At 39.6% G+C, this 23,744-nt stretch overlaps 2 long non-coding RNA genes across 2 annotated transcripts in view; one reads left to right on the top strand and one right to left on the bottom strand.

Moving 5' to 3' along the window:
• Positions 1-2,771: 2,771 nt before the first annotated feature.
• LOC137294357 (uncharacterized) lies at positions 2,772-11,735 on the bottom strand. Its single transcript, XR_010957518.1, has 2 exons — positions 10,514-11,735; positions 2,772-5,646 (listed from the first exon to the last, which is right to left on the bottom strand). It is a non-coding gene; the product is annotated as an uncharacterized lncRNA (long non-coding RNA).
• The window catches only part of LOC137294356 (uncharacterized), an 81,413-nt gene continuing 65,164 nt past the window's right edge, over positions 7,496-23,744 (top strand). The window contains exons 1-2 of the long non-coding RNA XR_010957516.1: positions 7,496-7,575; positions 14,299-14,513. This is a non-coding gene — a long non-coding RNA (uncharacterized lncRNA). The remainder of the gene's footprint in view (positions 7,576-14,298; positions 14,514-23,744) is intronic.

Raw genomic sequence — 23,744 nt, 5'->3', positions numbered from 1 at the left:
CTCTTATTTCAATATTCTTGTCTGGAATATCATTGAGAGTGTAATCTGTCAATTCCTTAACAGGTGGTACAACTACATTCTCCTGGTCCCAAGCTCACCTGTCCAGACTAAACAGAACTTGTCAGTGCTCAAACACAGACCTGCCTAACGGTCATCTTAAATGATAAAAGCACAGGCTAATTGTCCTCTCGAGAAATGCAAATCCTATGTGTGGCTGGTGCATTGCTGTGTTTGCTCAGTAGGGTCACTACCTGTAGGATACTGTCCAAGCTGTTAATATGTGTATTTATTGACACAAGAATCTTGTCCTGTGTAGATATCTACAGTAAAGGAATGATGGTGAGGTGACCTTGTTTGGCAAAACTACATACCTTTGTTTCTGTCATCTTTTGTGCTCAACTGGGTACCAGTCAGATTTTGCTCACAAAGGATGAATATCTATTCATCTTAATTTTTGACAGGGATGCAGTAAAACGGACAGTCTGGGTTACTAAGTTGATAATGAGTAGCTTATTGTTGTTTCAGTGTCCATTATATGACTATGTTTGCATTGATGCTTACCCTGTTTTCATCATGAAGACCTACAATAATATTTATACAGAGGTGCCAGAGTCTAGAATTTTGTCATAGTCGCTATGACTTTTGGCCTCAAAGAACGCCAGTACAATTGCACTAGAAATTCCATTAAGAAAGATCATCAGAATTCAGAGATAATGACAGAAACATATATTTTCATCAACTGAATATATTTTCGACAAAGAGAGACAAGAAGAATAATGCTGATAATTCAGAAATCTGCTGTTAGAAGTATGTGAAATTAAGCCTTCACTTTTGATTAGTATCATATTAGCTTACTCATAATCCATCATGATTTTAAGTATTTAGTTTACTAATTTTATGGTCAAACTACTAGTTTTGATCCTTCAAACTACTATTTGCAACACTTTTTTCTTGGCATCTCTGATGATAATAATGAGGGTGGTTATGTGGCATGGACTTACACCATACACGGGCAATGCTCAAAGTGCTGGCAAGTCAGAGTTTTTATTATTCCAGATATCCCGAACTGTCTGTGAGGTGCTAGGAGGTTATAGTCACATGACTTATCCCAGCAGGTACCCATTTTGTGCTGGGTGAATATCCTGATTAGCTGTGTAAGTACTAGAGAACACTCTAGCCACAGGGCAACCAGCTGCCCCTCCAAATCAGCAGGTTCTTGTATCATGGAGAGATTGTAATATCCCTGTGAAAACTGAGTAGTGTATCATAGTCGCAAATTGCCCAGATTGAACATGTCTACATCCACTAGCCTTGGCCTGCCTGTACAGTTCACAAGGAAAACATTCACACATTTATTGATTCTGGTAATATTGAACCATTAAGAGTTATATATAGTGTGCAATTATAAATAAACAAAACGTTTTTAATCCTAAACTGAATTTTGTGAAGGAAGAGAAATATGTTCCAATGCACACTACTGTATAAATCAGTACTACAAATTCTAGCAATATATGCAATGTACAGAAAGTTCACAGCTTTCAATGTCCATGTATGGTGTCAAGAATAGTGGACAAAGTAATGATAGCACTGAATAGTTCTGTATCTGACTTCAACTGCTGTACATCTTCACATGAAGTCATGGATGCTTTGATCAGCATTCAAGAGGTAAACTGGGAAACATCGCTACAAGGCATGAATAAGAAAGGGCTCAATACAGCCCCCCAGCACACTCAATATCCTGACATGCCAAACACAGAAGAATACACATTTCAGTAATCAATTGATGAGACTCACAAAACAGACTCTACAGATGATCAAATGCTCTGATTGACATCATAGAAATATATGGCTGATAATATGTATGGGGAATCAAGAGAGGAATTGAATGCATGTATTGCTTGATGTGTATCTGCTGTAGGTACCATGACGACCCCAGATTCACAGCATCTGCCAATATTGACCATGAAGGATATACTTCTCTGGAATGGAGCGTATTGATCACTGACAATAAGGAAATAACAGAATATTTCATTAATTGTTGTCAAATTGATAGCCTTGAGCAGTCAACCCAGGTGTACAACTTGCCGGAAAATTCAATATTTGGTTAATATTTGAATTGAGGTTTCCTATTCATATTTTGTTATACAGGAATATTACCTTTGAATTTGCTTGGTGTTTCCAAGAAAACCAGATAAAGAGGCATGTGTGAAGTAAATACAAATGATGTGGCAATGGTCGTCTTTCAGGATGATTGATATATCCTGAGACCTCCCTGTTTACTTGTCACAACCAGAAATATATCATTAAAAGGAATACTGATTTTCTGAAAAGTATATCAGGGAAATTCAATATATTCCTTGTCAGGAACATATACCAAACACAAACATTAATCCTGAAATGTTAATACATACTGTTATGTGAAATATGAAATTATGTTATTACATACCATTATGTGAAATATGAAATGATGTAATTACTCACCATTATGTGAACAATAAAATTATGTTATTACATACTTTTATGTGAAATATGAATTTATGTTATTGCATACCATTATGTGAAATATAAAATTATGTTATTAGATGCCATTATGTGAAACAGCAAATTATGTGTTTTGTTGTTCAGTGTATCTAATTAAAATACATATTGATAAATAGTATTCATTTACTAGATAGGTATATGAAAAAACATGTTTGAATAAATCAGTCTGATGGCAGTTTAATTGTTTTTGTTCCTTCTCAGTGAGGAGATCTCAGCTGATGTTATAATTCTTTATGTGTTTTTGGTTCAGGGCAAGCAGGAGGTTGTGCACTTGAGTACTTTATGTATCACTTTGAGTTGAAAGGAACATCAATCTAGTGAGGTTCCTCGCTACTTAATGTTGATATGCAGCAGCATGTTAGCAGGCAAATGCCGCATGACTGATGTACGTGAAATTAATCTCTGATGCAAGCTGACACGAAAGGCTCCTCATGATTATCAATTCCTGCTGACTAGAATATAATGTGGAACTTAATATGTCATTCACTGCAACACTATACATACAGTCAAACCTCAGTGTTCAACACAATGGGGTTTACCTGTAGAGATTATTAAATGTTAAACACATAAACACATCAAAAAGCACCATTTCTTATTTCTGAATCAGGATAGATTAGTGGTGAGCTGTTAAAGAAATCATGGACATACCCCTAAAACATAGGTCCCCAAAGTACAAGGGTGTAGAAATGGGCTTCACACATGTGGGGAATCAAAACCTGACATGATGAGCAAACATTTCACCACTAGGCTACCAAACACCCCCACCCCCATCACGGTACAAGAGTGTCCATTGTGTATAGTCCATCACAGTACAAAGGTGTCCATTGCGTATAATTCATCACAGTACAAGGGTGTCCATTGCGTATAGTTCATCACGGTACAAGGGTGTCCATTGTGTATAGTTCATCACAGTACAAGGGTGTCCATTGTGTATAGTTCATCACAGTACAAGGGTGTCCATTGCGTATAGTTCATCACAGTACAAGGGTGTCCATAGTGTATAGTTCATCACAGTACAAAGGTGTCCATTGCATATAGTTCATCACAGTACAAGGGTGTCCATTGCGTATAGTTCATCACAGACCCGTGAAGGTCCCGGGGTAGAATAGGCCTTCAGCAACCCATGCTTGCCATAAAAGGTGACTATGCTTGTCGTAAGAGGCGACTAACGGGATCGGGTGGTCAGACTAGCTGACTTGGTTGACACATGTCATCGGTTCCCAATTGCGCAGATCGATACTCATGTTGTTGATCACTGGATTGTCTGGTCCAGACTCGATTATTTACAGACCGTCGCCATATAGCTGGAATATTGCTAAGTGCGACGTAAAACTAAACTCACTCACTCACTAGTTCATCACAGTACAAGGGTGTCCATTGTGTATAGTTCATCACAGTACAAGGGTGTCCATTGCGTATAGTTCATCACAGTACAAGGGTGTCCATTGTGTATAGTTCATCACAGTACAAGGGTGTCCATTGTGTATAGTTCATCACGGTACAAAGGTGTCCATTGTGTATAGTTCATCACAGTACAAGGGTGTCCATTGTGTATATTTCATCACAGTACAAGGGTGTCCATTGTGTATATTTCATCACAGTACAAAGGTGTCCATTGTGTATAGTTCATCACAGTACAAGGGTGTCCATAGTGTATAGTTCATCACAGTACAAGGGTGTCCATTGTGTATATTTCATCACAGTACAAGGGTGTCCATAGTGTATAGTTCATCACAGTACAAGGGTGTCCATCGTGTATAGTTCATCACAGTACAAGGGTGTCCATTGTGTATAGTTCATCACAGTACAAGGGTGTCCATCGTGTATAGTTTATCACAGTACAAGGGTGTCCATTGTGTATAGTTCATCACAGTACAAGGGTGTCCATTGTGTATAGTTCATCACAGTACAAGGGTGTCCATTGTGTATAGTTCATCACAGTACAAGGGTGTCCATTGTGTATAGTTCATCACAGTACAAGGGTGTCCATTGTGTATAGTTCATCACAGTACAAGGGTGTCCATTGTGTATAGTTCATCACAGTACAAGGGTGTCCATAGTGTATAGTCCTCACAGTACAAGGGTGTCCATCGTGTATAGTTCATCACAATACAAGGGTGTCCATTGTGTATAGTTCATCACAGTACAAGGGTGTCCATAGCGTATAGTTCATCACAGTACAAGGGTGTCCATTGTGTATAGTTCATCACAGTAGAAGTCTTTCCACAAAATAAAGAAGTTGATCATCCATAAAAAAATTTGTTCCGTCACTGAGGTGTCTGTTTAACAAAGGTGTCTCCAATACGGGTATCTGTTTAATGCATGTGGCCACATAACAAGGGATTCTATTGAGTGCAGCTCTGCACTCCAATATCACATGCAGTTTTCCCAATTAAAGAGTAAAGTAACTTTGCTTGCCATGAGGTACAAGGTACTCCCAGTTACTCAAGTTAATCATAAAGAGATGTGGCAGTCTTGTGTAGGTAGGTATAGCTCTGGTATGCAGGAAATGACAGAACTGAAACTCATTCTTGACGTGCATGCTCCGTCTCTGACCTGAATTTGAAATATAGTTGGTGCGGAAAAGACAGATGAATTTATGCATGAACCGGCGAGGGTTGGGACAGCGTAACAAAGGGATAGATAGGCCAGCTAAGGGAAGGAAAGAAAAAAATGAATGGTTTTGGAGTGAGTTAGTGAGTTAGGGCTGACTGATGTAAACCAGCCATGATCAAATGTGAGAAGTAACAGCAGATGTGCCTAGTTATCCATGTTGAGTAGCCATTGTAGCCAACTAATCCCCAGTTTGGAACTCTTACCTTTTGGGTGTACTATGACAGTAGTGGTCTGTGTCAGGGATTTCCTGCAAGTTAGTTAATTTAGACAACTGATTTAAGTTGACTGGTTGACAATTGAAATGCATTTACTGTGTAAATAATCCTTCCATTTGAAATTCTCTGTGTCTGACCAGGCTAGTCTTCAGGCAAACATTACATCAACCACACTTGAGCATGTAATGGGTTGTCCCTGCCCCGCCCTCAGGGAGATGATTGGCGATGTACATTTTGGTACGTGTTGAAGTTTGTTCAGTCTCTCACTGAAAGCCTGTAAAGCAATGGGTTAAATTAACATGGGTTGGTCAATACAAATCTCACGAGACCTTCTTAATTTGATCAACTTACGAAGACACTGGTACACAACATTTAATTGGAACATTGTACAACTGATTTTACTTGCACAAAGATCAGTGATCTTAGCACCAAGTCTGTCCAGTACATCCACTAGCGCCAAGTCTGTCCAGTACATCCACTAGCGCCAAGTCTGTCCAGTACATCCCCTAGCGCCAAGTCTGTCATGTACTTCCTTTAGTGAAGATGTTAAATATTTTCAATCTACTCCGAACTAATAGGAATGATCAGATTAATGTTTGATTCAGGCATTTATGATATGTGCCAGGATAGTCACACCGTTTTACTTTGGGCTCATTACACCAGACTATGTGTGTGTTTGTTCAAAGTGTGGTAGTGACTGACATGTTATCTGTTAATACTGTATATACTATCTGGTGATGACATTCCAGAGTGCCAAAGTGTTGGAGTGTAACAGAAGTGTTTTGTCCAGGATAATGCTGAACATGGAGTAAAACTCGCTCACTCACTCACTCACCCACCCACTCACTCACTCACTCACTCACTCACTCACTCACTCACTCACTCACTCACTCACTCACTCACCAATTACAGTCTTTTTGAAATTTTATTCAAGAGAAAGAAGTAAACTGTACTGCATTGCAAATTTCACCGAACCCCCACCCTACTCCACAGAGTTTCTAATATATTTCAGTAACAGAATTTGTCACCCATAATCTGAATTCTCTCTCTCTCTCTCACTCACTCGCTCACCTTAGCATTTTGGCTGTCATAAATCAATGTTAAGGTGTGGCAGTCACAATTGTTTTAGCACAAAGCTTTGTACACTGTGACAAACACTACCTGTACGAGCTCCGCAAGGGGCACCTGTGAACATCACACATTAAGAGAACCAACTACATGGGTACTGAACACAGTGTTAGCCACGAAGTTCATGTAGGTGTGTATTCAGTATCAAATCAGTCTAGTTTGTCCATATATACATAGTAACAAGTTTGCTACCAATTTTCTGTGAAAGATTTGAAACCATTAAAGTATTAATCAACACACAAATAATACCCAGCACTTTCAGAAGCCTTGAGAGTTTTAATCACCTGTTTGTTCAATTTCAGGGGATTTGTGTGGCTGACATGCCATCATTTTGATAGAGACATATTTTGTTGATGGATTGCCTCTTAATGTCAATAACTGCCACCGATCAAGGACTTGACACCTGTGATATTAATGCCACAACAAAACATGGGTAGCACAAGGTTACAGTGTGGAGCATAATTCTCATCAGAGGGGATTAACATGCTGTTGATGACATGATGTCATTGTCATAATGTTTTTGTGTGTATTGGCCTGCTGTCTTAGATGTGATGCAAAGTTTGATGATTGTGTCTGAAAAAACTGAAATAGATCCCTGCATTTTTGTGTTTCCTCCCTAGCTACCCACCCTCAAACCAAACTGCATCTTGTCGTGTAATGAGCAGTCCCTGACTGCAGGGCGTGATGTAAGTCTGTGGGGCGATGACATGTACATGTGGGGCCTGATGTGTCTTGTGTGGGGCTGGATGTGTCCATGTGAGGCCCCGATGTGTCAGTGTGGGGTCCCGATGTGTCTGTGTGGGGTCTGGTGTTTCCCTGTGGGGCTTGATGTGTCCCTGTGAGGCCCTGATCTGTCCTTGTGGGCCCAGTGTGGCCCTGTAGGGTCTGTGCGCTGGCCACCACAACATCATCAGAACATACCTGCACAGTAGACAACAGTCTATCATGAAATGCAGCCTGCATGACACTTTAATGGTGGCCTGTGGTGATGACAGCAACTATGAAATGCATTGCCAAAACACTATCTTAAATCAGCCTCCAGCCACACAACACACAAAGGTACACTGCTAATATTGTAAGTTCTGTTTGAGAAGTGATCAAAAATATATTTAATATGTATAGAGCACATGTATGCTAAACGTAGTGAACAATATTCCAATATTTAGGCGATAATGTGAGATAATGTTTCTGTTACGTTGTCAACAGTTATTGTTTTTCTTAACTTTCTTAATTTTCTTAATTGTCAGCCACTACTGCTGACATTATGCAATGTGTTCTGTGTACAGTTCTAAAGCATTTATATGACGTTGTTAATCTGTAGAAAAACTGAATGGCGATTGGCATTGACACGCTCTTGGCGAGTGAGTGTTAGCAAGGGTGTTATGTAACTCGTTAGTGGTGAACTTTGAGTAAATTGCGTTTATCACTTAATCCGTGTAGCTATTGGCACTTAAACATTTGTACAAGAAATCATAATATGTCGATAGGGTGTTAATCTCCTGTGATTGCCACGATCATTGTTGTGTGGAAGAAAGAAGGTAATGGTCGAGGAATATTTGTGTTCCTTGTGCTGTATGATCATCTCAAACATTTTCAATATTTTGTAACGTATATGACTCAAAAATTGTAACAGGACACCCAAGATTCCATAGGGCTGTAATTAATGTTATAGTATTGTATCACATCTTAATATTGGGGGCATTCTTTGATTAGTGTATTTCTTTGTGACTTGCCCACACTGTTACTCTGGAAACCTGGCATGATCAATGTGGACTGAAAGTAATATTGGCATACAATGTGCCTGCACTCAAAGTGTTTTCAAATAGAGTACTTCATCTCCAGCCATCTGTAATATTGTTCAGGGTGGTTGGTATATGTATTATTTCTATCTTTTGGGGAACGTGAGTGAGTGAGTGAGTCAAGTCAAGTGCCTCACTCTGAGAGTTTGAATCTCAATTAATCACCACCACCCCCCACCACCCAAATAAAAAAAAATTATAAAAAAACACATAAAAAACAAACAAAAAAACCCTACTATTTGAATCTGTACATCCTGAAAATGAGTACTCCCACACAAAAAAAATATGTTCATGTGAAACTGGCAGAAAGCTTGTATTACTACAGTTACTCTATCATGTTTTGATAGATTATCTACAGTAGTATATAAAACAAGTGCTCCTTAAGTTCTTTTGAGTAGTATATTCAGACAAAATGCTCTTAATATAATCTGTTTATCACATTTCTGACAACGAAAGCTCACCATATCTGTCACTGATTTCGGGGTCAAAGTATAATAAGACTGTAAGTGTTCAAAAAGATGCTAAATTTGATTAATCACTTGATAAATGACATCAGCCCTGTCACATTAAACTTGTATTCAAAGCTTGTCAGAAAGAATGCTGTACCCATCAAGTACCAGGCTAGAACCTATGACACTTACGTGGGCAAGTACTGTAATAAAACACTACATTTTCAATATTTAAGAGATCTATTCCAGAAATGTTTGTCTTGGGGGACCAGACTTTACTTCTGAATAAGTCACATTAGCTTCAGTAATTGCACCCGCGGAAGCCATGAGTGAACAAAGACAGAATTCACAGGAGTATTAACCATGAAAATTCAAGTCCTCATGAAAACACTAGTAAAATGTGGCTGACAAGCTCCCTAAAGAAAGATGTGCAGTTAAATCTAAGAGAACCTTACAATTTGTTTTTCAAGGACCATAATTATTTTTGAAATAAACTGCTGACCTGTCGTGTTGAATAGCATCAATTCTTATGATGATCTTTTCTTTCAAGTAAAAGTCACCTCCGATGCGACAGCTAATTAGTTTAAATCTTGTGAATAGGTATTCACCTTACTGCAGGTTGAGTTCTTTCAAAGTCCTAGCAGCTATTCACCTGTTGCTGAGAGCTTCTATTCATCAGTGGCTCCCCCTAGTGTTTATCGAAAGATAGATCATTCATCTATTCATATCACCAACATTTAATGGCGTTCTTATTGCCAGCTACGTCTTAACTGTTACCATGGAGAGTGGTTCATCGTAATACACCCGGGGGTGATGCACATGCGTTCAATCTCCGTCAATTTATTTTAAACCGGTTGAATAGTTATTGTAGGGATGACATACTTGCCAACTCATTCCTCCTTTCTTTCTCTCATTCATCAAATTCTTCATTCTCCTCTAATTTGTGTTTGATTTCATTGCCCATTGTGATGGTTTTCACCCACCCACGAAAAACGTTCAGTTATCCATCTTTCCAGAATTAATTTTGCCTCTCTGATTCTTTTATTTGAATTGGACACACTTTTCCCCTCCCATTGCCTCACTTTGAAATCTTTGTTTGTGGTTGGGATTTATTTCACACAATTAGAAATTTCAGACAGTTTGATTTCACTGATGTCTTGTTTTGCTTTATCCATGTAGTTGTTTGATTGCACTTTCTGGTCATTGATGGGACATAAGGGCGTTGTTTATGCACATTTTTTTATGAATGGAAATTTGTAATTTTTAAAGTAATCAGAGTGCGAATTGAAACATTAGCTAGAGATGACAGACAAATAGGTTTTTTTTGTGTCACATGAATGTACAAATCAATTAAAATCGCAATGGCCCAAAATATAGAATATGCAAACACCTGGCCACATGGCCATTGATACACAAAAGATAATATGTTCCTAGAATCTCTGAAATATAAGATTAAAACATAAAAAGAGTATTCTTACTCTTCGATACATGTGTGAAGATTGTTTGTGGCCTGAAGCTGTGACAGTACAGTGTTGTTACCTGCAATCATTTCAATAAACATCTCAACAAGTACATCTATTGACTCAAGTACACAAAACATGGTCGTTCAGATCCAGGCTTGTTGTCCAGTTTTGACTTAATTTATTTTTTTTTCAGTGTGAAACTGAGGCATTGTCTACATATAATTATCATAATCGTTATTGCTATTAAATAGTCTGTTTTAGAGGTAGTTATTTTGATCTGATTATGGACCCAAACCACGAACCTTCAGGTAATGTGGGCCGACCGTTTATTCTCTAGGCCAGAGAGGCAGTCATTCTTTCCTTTATGAACTGATCTGTGAAGATGAAAATTTACAAATTACCCAGCAGAATGTTGTACATTTGTATTTGTACTGAGTTTTACTGCCCAAGGGAGATATTTCCATGCATGTACTCCAGTACTACAATGAATGTGGTGTTATGGTATTGGGACTAACACAGTAGGTGGATGAGACTGCCTGAAATAAAGTTGCTGATATTCCTATAATTATCTCTCATTTTGAACAGTACAAGATGATAAAACCTCACTCACCCACCCACTCACCCACTCACTCACTCACTCACTCACTCACTCACTCACTCACTCACTCACTCACTCACTCACTCACTCACTCACTCACTCGTGTATGGCGACACATGTGCTGACTGCCATATGGGTAACCTCCCCTTGTCCCTGCTGCTGTGTCCAGGGTCCTCAGTTAGTGGACATTATTGTTAAGGGACTGACTGGTCACTGTGACTGCAATGTGGGTAACCTCTGTTACCCCCTCCCTCATTGCCACACCGTAACTCTGTTACCTCCTCCTTCCCCTACCACACCCTAACTCTGTTACCCCTCCCTCCCCAGACACACCCTAACTCTTTTACCCTCTCCCTTCCCGCAACCCTCCCATGCCACACCCTAACTCTGTTACCCCTTCGCTGCTACACCCTAACTCTGTTACCCATCCCTCCCCAGCCACAGCCATAGTCTGTGACCCCCTCCTGCCCTTCCCACACCCTGTAACTCTGTTATTCAACCCGGCCCTTTGACAGACCAACTATGATCCCTCCCTAACACTGCTTCAATTAGCCCTTCATATCCAACTCACTCCCTCACCCTCACCTCAGCTCAAATCATCTCTCAACCTTAGTTAAATAACTCCTAACCTCTTACTCAAACAACACTTACCCCTACCTTAAAAACCCCTCACCCCAACCTGGATCATTCCTCACCCCTACATCAATAACCCCTCACCCCTACATCAATAACCCTTCACTCCAACCTGGATCATTCCTCACCCCTACATCAATAACCCCTCACCCCAACCTGGATCATTCCTCACCCCTACATCAATAACCCCTCACCCCAACCTGGATCATTCCTCACCCCTACATCAATAACCCTTCACCCCTACATCAATAACCCCTCACCCCAACCTGGATCATTCCTCACCCCTACATCAATAACCCTTCACTCCAACCTGGATCATTCCTCACTCCTACATCAATAACCCCTCACCCCAACCTGGATCATTCCTCACCCCTACATCAATAACCCCTCACCCCAACCTGGATCATTCCTCACCCCTACATCAATAACCCTTCACTCCAACCTGGATCATTCCTCACCCCTACATCAATAACCCCTCACCCCAACCTGGATCATTCCTCACCCCTACATCAATAACCCCTCACCCCAACCTGGATCATTCCTCACCCCTACATCAATAACCCTTCACCCCTACATCAATAACCCCTCACCCCAACCTGGATCATTCCTCACCCCTACATCAATAACCCCTCACTCCAACCTACCCACCCCCCACCCCCTCTATACCTTGATTGCCCTTCAAGCCTACTTTAAAAGCCCCTCACTGCCCTTGCCCTAAGTAAAGGAAAACTGTAAAGGGGATAGAAATGTAGAAATGAATTGAGCAACATATATCAACATGTCCCAAATCCCTCTTGTATTTCAAGTATGTGGATTTTTTACAACATCAGAAATATGAGTTTTGTGTGTCTCAGCAACCCATGACTACAATGAAACTGCCATTGACAGTGCCATGTTGGAGGTGCTAAGAAACAGACAAGCACTTGTTCTATCAAGAAAAAACTAGACACAGTCAGTAATGGATAGCCTTTGAAAATTGAAATGTGTTGTTGACTGAAGCATGTTCTTTTGCGTCCACTTCACTGGTCGTGTTTATCTTGTCTTCACATAAGCACCCATTGTTTCTTTCCCTGTAGGAAGGTGCTGCTCTATGCAGGGGTGGGGACAAGGCACAGGGGTGGGGACAAGGCACAGGGGCGGGGACAGGGGCAGGGGCTGGGGAGGGGGTGTGGGCAGGAGAGTGGGTAGGGGTTGGGACAAGGAACAGGGACAGAGAAGGAGTGTGGGCAGGGGTGGGGGCTGGGGCAGTGGCAGGGATGGGGGCAGGGACAAAGGCATTACCTTCATGTCTCTTTCATTGGACTATTGATAAGATATTGACAACATTATGTTTAAGAACATAAAAATTGGGGCTTGGATACAGAATTAAAGAGATTTTCTTTGAAAAGATCTTATTTGATTTACTGTTAAATGCATTTTCCAGTATGAGAATTAATTGTTTCTCTTAGAATACTATTATATTAAAGATTCAGCTCCCTCTGTAAAGCCACTTTATGTTATTTTTAAAATTGTTTATGCAGATCTGCTAGACTTCCCTTGAAACCACTTCACCACATCCCAACCCTTGAAATCGTGTCACAAGACCGTGCCCCTGAAACCATGTGATCCGGCTCCCTATTGCCAATAGTAACCGCCCACAACAACAGTAACCCTGTAACCCACGACCAACAGTAACCCTGTAACCCACAACTAATAGTAACACTCATCCCCACAGCCTACAGTAACTCTGTTCCCCACAACCAACAGTAACCCTGTTCACCACACCCTACAGTAACCATGTTCCCCACAGCCAACAGTAACTCTGATCCCCACAACCAACAGTAACCCTGTTCAACACAACCAACAGTAACCCTGTTCCCTACATTCAGCAGTAACCCTGATTCCCACAACCAACAGTAACCCTGATTCCCACAACCAACCAAGTTAAAACAGACAATATTAAACAAAAAGTGAAACCTTCTATTCTGCAAGAAAGCATGTGAAGCCACATTCCCTGTCAGACAAGCTGGCTTGAGCAGGTCACATCAGCATGACATCAATACCACCAGCAATCATATCCTGTCTCATCTCCATCTCGCCCATTCCACTGGTAATTGTATAACAATTAGTTTATGTCAGTTTGTGGTCAAACTGTGGCTAGTATTCCTTGACCTCCATATTTAAAGGGACGGCTTTCATGCGCCAGAGCACATGAGAGGCTTCTTTGAAACACCGACTTTCTATCTGTATGTGTGTGATTTGTGGGTGATTTATGGCAGATCAAAGTGAAAAAATAGATAGCCGCTGATTTGTGTGAGAAAGGGTTATATGATATTGGTGCAGTGGTCAATTGGTCAAGTGGAATTGAAGACAATGAAGGGTGAATGCACAGGGTAAATTAATCAATGTGAAGTGTCCAGCCTTTTAGTAATGTTGTGGTCATTGAATATTGCAGAAAATCACCTTTACTTCACAAGTTTTTTCTAATGAGATAAAGAGTTGAAAGGACTTGATTGATATATTGACGCTGAAAATATTCTTGTAGAGATTGTATACCGTGAGAGATTTATATGGATTAAAGATTAAAGGATTATCAAGTGGCAGTTCAAGGGATAAACCATCAAGAATCTAATATATATCTTGACAAAAATGTTATGTTTTGTGCAGTGGGTTTTGTCATTCGGAACATGGAAAACATTGTTATATCCATTCATGGGATATGAGTGAACGTTGTCATCATATAAATATACAATGTGGAGGAATCTTTTCTCCTTGTTTAACATTTGACACCTTTAGTAGGAAAAGAGTGAACATTTCAAAAACTATTCATGAACTGAATCACAGAATAAACTACTTATCTTGTGCGCTTTATTTCAGAAAGACTGCATGCTGATGGTGACATAGAACTATGAAGTGGCTGTCCCTCAAGTGCCACCCCCTCAACTGACAGCCTCAGATACCGACACAGTCTTCTATACCTCAGCATGTCTAACCTCCAGACCACAGGTGATTCATCACTTGCATACGCTCTCTCATTGGCTGATGTCTTGGTAAACAGTTGGCGGGTGGATGACAGACTGCTGTGACACTAGGTACGCTACACCTTGCCCCCTCCACAAGTTGAGCTGTGTTGTCTCGAGGGTCTGAAAAACCTGATAAACATAACCATATTGAAATTCAGCTTACCGGGGCACAGTGTTCGTGCAAATTTATCACGCTCATTTCCGGTCATTTTCTTGAGATGAAGTGTATAGGTGTTCCCAGCATAACACCGACACTCAGGGCGTCCAGGAAACTTTTATCTGCACCATGAGCCTCCAGTTTTCCTTTAAGGATATTTCTCAATGAATCTCAATGACTTGAGCACATATAAAAGCTATCGAAAATATTAAATGATTTAAAGAGGCATTTATGACATGTCACGATTTCTTCATTTCCAAACAATTTTTTATGAGTGTTTTTTGGCTGATATTGTGGATTATGAATATTCATAAGGGTGCTTTTATGAGAGGATATGGCCCCTTGAAAAGATGAGTTTGTGATTCATGTTCTGATTAAGCAAACCGTGAATCACATGCTTTTCACAACACAGGTCTTTATGTTTGCCATCATGTTAGTTATTGTCTGTATTACAATGTACAGGATGTTTGGAAGAAATAACTCATAACAGAGGCCTCAGAAAGGCTGTTTATGATAATTACTAGGTATTTTAGTTCTACAAACATTTAAAATCATTTGTAATTTGTATTGCTCCCTTTAAATTTCATGGTCATGGCTTTTTATATCTTTATGTTAACACATACATGTACGTAGCCTTAATGATAGACATACTGAGGACAGACATGTGAATCAAAAGTATCACAAACTGAAGTGTCTCCGACTATAACTGTGGTTCACGTATTGTTTTGTTACGTTATGTATGCAGACTCTAGTTCTGCCAGGAGTTAAGTACATCAACACAAACAGAATTATGTCACATGACAGTTATATTTTACTCATGAATCACTGAATACATTTTTTTCAAAATGTAATGACTCAGTGACATCATGCACTGATGTTGTATAAATTTGTTGTTTCACGATCATACAAACATTATGTTCCCAATACTGAAGTGAAGGCTGGACTTGTAACATACAGTAGTTGTCAGCTTCCTTAGGCTGTTTCAGTGGAGGCTTCAGGATATGTTTTAAGCATCACTGGATTTATTTGTAGCCCATGGTGGTACTACAGATACGTCAGGGTACTTACTGGAGGTTGGCGATACATAAATAGACTCCGTCAGGGATGACAGGCTTTTTGACCCACATACAGAATGTTTTACCATGATGCGACCATCCTTTTACAGATTCTCATCTGTAATGTCAAGGTCATCTTAGGTAACTAATGACACTTTGTGTGTAGTTATATTTTATCTCTGAGATATAGCTCCAGTTTCTTTTGAATAGACACAGGAATTTTTGCCCAAATTTAAGGGTGTTTGCATATGATCAGGTTTCACCACTGATGAGATAAAATTAAATGCCAGATTTACACTAAGTAATACATACACTTGTGTGCTCCATACATAGGTGTACTACATACTTAGGTGTACTACATACATAGGTGTACTACATACATAGGTATAATCCACACATAGGTGTACTATATACATAGATGTACTACATGCATAGATGTACTACATACATAGGTGTACTACATACATAGGTGTGCTCCATGCAAAGGTGTACTACATACATAGGTGTGCTCCATGCATAGGTGTACTATATACATAAGTGTGCTCCATACATAGGTGTACTATATACATAGATGTACTACATGCATAGATGTACTACATACACAGGTGTACTACATACATAGGTGTGCTCCATGCAAAGGTGTACTACATACATAGGTGTGCTCCATGCATAGGTGTACTACATACATAGGTGTAATCCATGCATAGGTGTACTACATACATAGGTGTACTACATACATAGGTGTAATCCATGCATAGGTTACTACATACAAAGGTGTACTACATACATAGGTGTGCTCCATGCATAGGTGTAGTACATACATAGGTGTAATCCCTGCATAGGTGTACTACATACATAGGTGTACTACATACATAGGTGTAATCCCTGCATAGGTTACTACATACATAGGTGCACTACATACATAGGTGTACTACATGCCTAGGTGTAGTACATACACAGATGTAATCCCTGCATAGGTTACTACATACATAGGTGTACTACATACATAGGTGTACTACATACATAGGTGTACTACATACATAGGTGTACTACATACATAGGTGTAATCCATACATAGATGTACTACATACATAGGTGTGCTCCATGCATAGGTGTAATCCATACATAGGTGTACTACATACATAGGTGTAATCCCTGCATAGGTTACTACATACATAGGTGTACTACATACATAGGTGTAATCCATGCATAGGTGTACTACATACATAGGTGTACTACATACATAGGTGTACTACATACATAGGTGTACTACATACATAGGTGTACTACATACATAGGTGTAATCCATACATAGATGTACTACATACATAGGTGTGCTCCATGCATAGGTGTAATCCATACATAGATGTACTACATACATAGGTGTAATCCATACATAGATGTACTACATACATAGGTGTACTACATACATAGGTGTACTACATACATAGGTGTAATCCATGCCTAGGTGTAGTACATACACAGATGTAATCCATACATAGATGTAATCCATACATAGGTGTACTACATACATAGGTGTACTACATACATAGGTGTACTACATACATAGGTGTAATCCATACATAGGTGTGCTCCATGCATAGGTGTAGTACATACACAGGTGTAATCCATACATAGATGTACTACATACATAGGTGTACTACATACATAGGTGTACTACATGCATAGGTGTAATCCATACATAGGTGTACTACATACATAGGTGTACTCCATGCATAGGTGTAATCCCTGCATAGGTTACTACATACATAGGTGTACTACATACATAGGTGTGCTCCATGCATAGGTGTAGTACATACACAGATGTAATCCCTGCATAGGTTACTACATACATAGGTGTACTACATACATAGGTGTAATCCCTGCATAGGTTACTACATACATAGGTGTAATCCATGCATAGGTGTACTACATACATAGGTGTACTACATACATAGATGTAATCCCTGCATAGGTGTACTACATACATAGGTGTAATCCATGCATAGGTGTACTACATACATAGGTGTAGTACATACATAGGTGTACTACATGCATAGGTGTAATCCATACATAGGTGTACTACATACATAGGTGTACTCCATGCATAGGTGTAATCCCTGCATAGGTTACTACATACATAGGTGTACTACATACATAGGTGTGCTCCATGCATAGGTGTAGTACATACACAGATGTAATCCCTGCATAGGTTACTACATACATAGGTGTACTACATACATAGGTGTAATCCCTGCATAGGTTACTACATACATAGGTGTAATCCATGCATAGGTGTACTACATACATAGGTGTACTACATACATAGATGTAATCCCTGCATAGGTTACTACATACATAGGTGTAGTACATACATAGGTGTAATCCATGCATAGGTGTACTACATACATAGGTGTAGTACATACATAGATGTAATCCCTGCATAGGTTACTACATACATAGGTGTACTACATACATAGATGTAATCCCTGCATAGGTGTACTACATACATAGATGTAATCCCTGCATAGGTGTACTACATACATAGGTGTAGTACATACATAGATGTAATCCCTGCATAGGTTACTACATACATAGGTGTACTACATACATAGATGTAATCCCTGCATAGGTTACTACATACATAGATGTAATCCCTGCATAGGTTACTACATACATAGGTGTACTACATACATAGATGTAATCCCTGCATAGGTGTACTACATACATAGATGTAATCCCTGCATAGGTGTACTACATACATAGGTGTACTACATACATAGGTGTACTACATACATAGATGTAATCCCTGCATAGGTTACTACATACATAGGTGTAGTACATACATAGATGTAATCCCTGCATAGGTTACTACATACATAGGTGTACTACATACATAGATGTAATCCCTGCATAGGTTACTACATACATAGGTGTACTACATACATAGATGTAATCCCTGCATAGGTTACTACATACATAGATGTAATCCCTGCATAGGTGTACTACATACATAGGTGTACTACATACATAGATGTAATCCCTGCATAGGTTACTACATACATAGGTGTAGTACATACATAGATGTAATCCCTGCATAGGTTACTACATACATAGGTGTACTACATACATAGATGTAATCCCTGCATAGGTTACTACATACATAGGTGTACTACATACATAGATGTAATCCCTGCATAGGTTACTACATACATAGGTGTACTACATACATAGGTGTACTACATACATAGGTGTAATCCATGCATAGGTGTACTACATACATAGGCTACTACATACATAGGTGTACTACATACATAGGTGTAGTACATACATAGGTGTAATCCATACATAGGGGTAATCCATACAGAGCTGCGCTCCACAGGCACAAACAAATGGACTGAGATGACAGCAACTGATTCTGCATGACACCATGCATGACACAATGCATGGCACACTATGCTTTGAGTACATGACAAACTACACAAGACACAACACACTGAACACATTGAAATGCTCTACATGACACACTACACAACACAGTTCATGACACACAACGCATGGCACAATACATATGGCACACATATAACACAGTGCATGACAATACATTTGGCACATGACACTACACCTACACAACACATATGGCACATGACAATACACCTACACAACACATATGGCACATGACAATACACCTACACAACACATATGGCACATGACAATACACCTACACAACACATATGGCACATGACAATACACCTACACAACACATGACACAATTCATATGGCACACTGCACATGAGAGACTAAACATGATAAACTGTACATGACACATGACACACATGAAATGCAACACATAACTACCTACATGACATGCTCTACATGGCATTTGACACACTACACGATATTTTCATACCTGTATACATCTTTAGAAATTGAAGATCATATCACTTCATCACAGCATTTCATCTTCATATGCTGTTTAGGGATGTAAGATAGCCTAGTGGCCTGGGTTTGATTCCCATTTCTTGTGTCCCTTGTGGTGCTGTTGCTGAAATACTGCTAAAAGCAGCATATAAATTCACTCACTCACTCACTCACTCACTCACTCACTCACTCACTCACTCACTCACTCACTCACTCACTCACTCACTCACTCACTCACTCACTCACTCACTCACTCACTCACTCACTCACTCACTCACTCACTCGACTATGAGTGATGTAGCTTCATCACACAGTACACCTGGCTGGCATTGTCCTGCCATGAACCGCCGCGTATTCATCAGTTTATGTAATCACATTAATTCAGTGACCACACATTGCTGTACATAGTGAGCTAAATTATCATAATACTGTTTTAGCTGATGAATATGGATGTGGCACCAAGGAGGTACCACTAGAGTGTGAGAAGAATGAATTAATTATGCCACACAGGTGTAAAACCAGGTGAGTCAGAATGGAGTCATGACTATGATTCATATTTTTATGAACAATTGTGGCCAACCCAGTCAGCTACTTGTGGTGCACACTTGTCATAAATATCATAAAAAAACACTGAAGTTGAACTGTAAATATGCCAATCTTATCTTGTCACAGTAAATTTTAACATTGTAGGTCTGGTTGTTTTTTCAGTATGTTAAGAGATTCTGTAATGGCAAAGGGGGACACAGAGGGACAATGGAAATTGATATCACGGTGAAGCTCACCTGGTCAACAGGTTAGTTTAGTCGTTAGTGTGGTGCAATCAAGTCTGGCATTAAATATTATACGGTGTTTCATGGAAGGAACTAGTGCTCAAGGCTGTCTTTTTTAATGTTCAGAACACATCACTGACTCACATGATGTACCCCGGGGCTTACCCTAGTATATGTCATGTATGTAATAGGTAAGTGTAGGTTGTAGTGATCAACACAACATCTTTGTCAGCTTTGTTCAGCTACCAACTGACACAATTATACTCTGACTAGACTATGAATGTTTCATGGAGATGATATTACAATCCATGTAAAGTCAGTTATAAACTATCTCATCTCAAGCAGCAATCATACCCAATCATTCTTTCTGGCATTTTTGTGATGCTTTCCGCTACAACTGTGTCTTCAAGTTCAGCTGTACATTGTCCCTAGTCATAAGCACTGTAAACCCACACCTATGTCACCATAACTGTCACACCTTAACATGTCACCACACATGTAAAACATAATTCTTGTATCAAAGTTCAGCAAACAGGCAGACTTAGAAGGCATGACCTTCAACATAATGTTGAACAATTAGCACAGGAAATGTTTACTAATTCTGAGCATATTCTGTATTAATTGTCTCTTTGCCAAAGTCACATTCAACAGTTGTCCAAGTGAGTTTCCAGTAAGCATGCATGGCTTGTTGGGTACAATGTGGAACAGCCTGAGTTTCCCTGTGTACAACCCCATGGTTTGATGGCTGCATCTACCAGCTGCTCATTGCAGCTTTGAGGGAGCAGAATGAAAACTTGTAGGAAATGGTGTATCAAATAATTACATCTTTTGTCATAATACCTCTCTTTTATTGACAAGCACTAATTATTCTGAAAGAGATAATAAATTTGCATCTGTCATTTATTAATACTTTTAAAGTGCCATGGATGGTTGATTCTGGTGCCCCAGTTGGTCCAGATGGGTGAAATTCTGGGTCCACCTCGCCACCTTGTGGTCCATTTGTGTGTTGGCCAGGATCCACCTTATGGTCCAGTTGGGTGTTAGCCAGGGTCCACCTAGTGCTCCAACTGGATGTTGACAGGGTCCACCTTCTGGTCAGGTTGGGTGTTTGCCAGGATCCATGCACCTTGTGGGCCAGATGGGCATTGTCCAGGATTCACAGTGTGGTCCAGTTTGATGTTGTCCAGGGTCTACCTTGTGGTCCAATTGGATGTTGGCCAGGGTCTGCTTTGTGGTCCAGTTGGATGTTGGCCAGGGTCCACCTTCTGGTCCATTTGGGTGATGTCCATAGTCCACCTTCTGTACCTGTTTAGTGTTGTCCATAGTCCACCTTGTGGTCCATTTGTGTGTTGGCCAGGATCCACCTTATGGTCCATTTGGGTGTTAGCCAGGGTCCACCTAGTGCTCCAATTGGATATTGACAGGGTCCACCTTCTGGTCAGGTTGGGTGTTGTCCATAGTCCACCTTGTGGTCCAGTTTGGTGTTGGCCAGGGTCCACCTTCTGGTCAGGTGGGATGCTAGCCAGGATCCACCATGTATTCTATCTTGGTGATGTCAGTGTTCACTTTTGTCAAACTTTTTATCCCCCTGGCATGGGGGAATATAGTCGACGCCTTGTCTGTTTGTCCGTCCTTCCATGCATTCGTAATCATTTTGTTCTGGAGTATAACTCAGAAACCGTTCAATATTTTTGGACCAAACTTAATAGATATAATAATCTCAACCTATGTACCTTTTGCTATTTACACGGTTTTGGCATTTTTATTTTTTTTTTGTTTTGTCCATGGAACATTGTGGTGTTAGTCTAATGGTGAGGTGGGCTTCGTTTCTGGAAGCAGAATTCAAAAAACGTTCAATACTTTTCTGCAAAATTTGGTAGATATGTGTGGCAGACCCCAAAGTGGTGCCTTTTGCTATTTACAGGTTTTTGTGATTTGTTACTTTCTCAGTTTCCATGGAAGCGTTTTGGACTTCGTCTCAAAATTTTGCTACTTACATGTTTTTGTGATTTATTATTTTCTGGGTTTCCATGGAAACCTTTCGTAAGTGAGAGGTGTGTTTCGTTTCCTGAGCAGAACTCAAAGACTTCTTAATATCTGTCAGTAAAACTTGGTAGATATGTGTGGCAGATCTCAAAGTCGTGCCTTTTGCTATTTACAGGTTTTTGTGATTTGTCATTTTCTCGTTTCCATGAACACATTTTTTCTGGGTACAGGTCACATGTGTCACATGTTACATGTTGTAATCAACAAAACAGTAGGTAACAATTGCATGGTCGTAATATTTCCAAGAGAGTATACAGGGCTGAATTCAAAGACTGATATCCTTCTTGCACCAGGTGTAGCCTATGAGAAGAACCCAGCTGCACCAGCCTAATTCTAAAACTTCAGCTGTAGAATAGTGTGTAAAGCATCACAGGTTTGGGTGTATATAGATTTGATGTAGTTACCATGAAACCATAGCAACACGAAGACAAAGCTGATCCCTGTTTACATGCATTGTCATAGCCGAGAAGTGCCTATGACCACCATTGTTTCAGTGCCATAGCTATTCAAAGTGTAGGAGAAAGAGGAGCTGACATATCTATGCTTGTAACGTTAGCCTTATTGTTGATGTATTTCTCAAAGATTGACTTGCACCTTGTGCAGGTTAGACTCATAAGTAGGTTCATTTCAAAAGATCATGGTAGCTATATAAGACAGATCTTGAAATGGTGACCTTTTCTGATTACAGATATGTGGCATTTATGTTTTTCATGAATTCCATGGAAACAATTCAGACTTGGTCTAAAAACACAATAAGTAACTGTCAGATGACTTCTCCTTTCAAATATATGGGGACCAGGGGGATATGTCATCTTCTGATGACTCTTATATGAAACTGTCAAGGGTAAGTCAAGTTTAAATACCTTAAAAAGGTAAAGAGATGTTAGTGAGTGGTATCTGTTGTTTAACATAACCAAATGTTTTAAAGGAAAGGAGATGTTAGTGAGAGATATCTGTTGTTTAACATAACCAATAGTTTTAAAGGTAAGATATTAGTGAGAGGTATCTGTTATTTAACATAACCAATAGTTTTAAAGGTAAGATATTAGTGAGAGGTATCTGTTGTTTAACATAACCAATAGTTTTAAAGGTAAGATATTAGTGAGAGGTATCTGTTGTTTAACATAGCCAATAGTTTTAAAGGTAAGATGTTAGTGAGAGGTATCTGTTATTTAACATAACCAATAATTTTGTCTGACTTTACTGAACTTAGCCAGGTATACTGTCCAGGCTTACAAACAGTGACTTCAATGCCTTCTGTATTGGTGTGTTCAGCTCGACTTAAACCCAACAAGGCATTTGTCTGTATCATGGCCATTTAAGTGTATTAATGCATGTTATCAACAGTTGT

The sequence above is a fragment of the Haliotis asinina genome, chromosome 8 (assembly GCF_037392515.1).
Source record: "Haliotis asinina isolate JCU_RB_2024 chromosome 8, JCU_Hal_asi_v2, whole genome shotgun sequence".
Taxonomy (NCBI): Eukaryota; Metazoa; Mollusca; class Gastropoda; order Lepetellida; family Haliotidae; genus Haliotis; species Haliotis asinina.
The sequence above is the reverse complement of the archived record's forward strand: the minus strand, read 5'-3'. Positions and strand labels throughout refer to the sequence as shown.